Here is a 1,526-nt window from a genome sequence, read left to right on the forward strand (position 1 = left end):
ATTTCCTAGATTTTTCCTCTATTTGTTTCGCTAACTAACCCACCTTCTCCCCCTAAGTTACCTTGCCCCACCAAACCCCCCTTCTTCCCCTAACCACCCCTCTTAAACTAAACTTAACCACTCCTTTCCCCCCTTGGCTGTCCAACTACCTTCACAATTGAGCTGACCAGCACCCTTGACCTTCTCTTCCATCGCTTTTGAACACCCCCCTACTACCCTTCCATCTCACCCCTTCCTCGTCTTACCTCTACACTGTCAATGCACCTCTACCCCTGAGCCCTACACCTTTCCTGTAGTTCACGGCAACTCTATGTATGTGCCATCTAAAATTTCCCCTTGGTATGTACTACCACCCACAAATCTATGACCTCTGCGCTACTTTCCTTTGATTCAGATATATTTTGCTTTTATTACACCTCCCCCCCCTCCCCAACCTTCTTAAAAAATTTTCAAAGGTATAAACCCCCCCTTTTTTTAGATTCTTAAAATCCCCCTTCCTTTACATTTTCTAAAAGGCTTAATCTCCCCCTTCGTTTCTTTACTTTTTAACATATCCCTCGATTTTTCTCCCTTTGTTAACATTTAACATGTCTTTTCTCCCCTTATTTTTCTCCTTAGTTTTTAATTTAATTTATTCTTTAAAATTCTTTCTTCTTTCTTGCTTTAAAATTATTTTCTTCCTTTAAACTTCTTTGTTTAAAAGTCTTAAATTTCTTTCCTTAAATTTCTTAAATTCTATCTATAAATTCCTTTGATATTCTTAAAAATCATTCTTCTTAGAGCAATACTCCTTTTTATTTATATTTATTTCTTTCCTTTCTCCCCTTTCAAATACACTTTACTCCATTATTCTTTATCATTGTTCCCTCCGTTTAAAGATCTCCCTCCACATTAAATTTATTTGCACAAATTCACATTTAACTTTCTCCCTTTCCCCCCTTTTTTCTTTCTAAAATTTTGTATAAATTTCCCTCTATTTTTACCCATATTGTCTTGCTTCTTTACAAATAAACCTGCCCTCTTCTTATTCATTGTAGCTTTATAAATGTGTAGTAAAGTGGTAATTTCATTGTGACCTTGATAACAAGGGATGGGTGTTTATGACACTTGTCTTCCCAACTAAGCTCAAGCTGGTTCTCACCACGTTTTTCTTGTTGGATGGTGGCAGGTATGCAGACTCCCCTCTTCAATAAAAGTGATGCTTGCTACGACTTCTCAAAGCAAAACTTGTTTGTATAGTCATGTATTCTACAAACTTTTTGTAAATTGTGCACTCCTTGTTTTGTTCATGGTTCACAATTAGTTCTCTTTTGTGTCCATTACCAAAATTGTTTTCATCTCACTATCAAATGGGGTTTTATTGAGTCTTCACACACACGCACACACACACACACACACACACACACCCACTCTTATCCAATTTATTATTTATTTTGTGCATGCTTTATCATAAATTTAATGGGACACATGCTTACACTACCCCTTACATGTTTTCCCCTATTTATTTTTTGCACCTTTTTTCATAA

This window comes from Dipteris shenzhenensis, chromosome 20 (assembly GCF_047967505.1).
Source record: "Dipteris shenzhenensis isolate YYH24624 ecotype China chromosome 20, Dip_SZ_1.0, whole genome shotgun sequence".
NCBI classification, from domain to species: Eukaryota; Viridiplantae; Streptophyta; class Polypodiopsida; order Gleicheniales; family Dipteridaceae; genus Dipteris; species Dipteris shenzhenensis.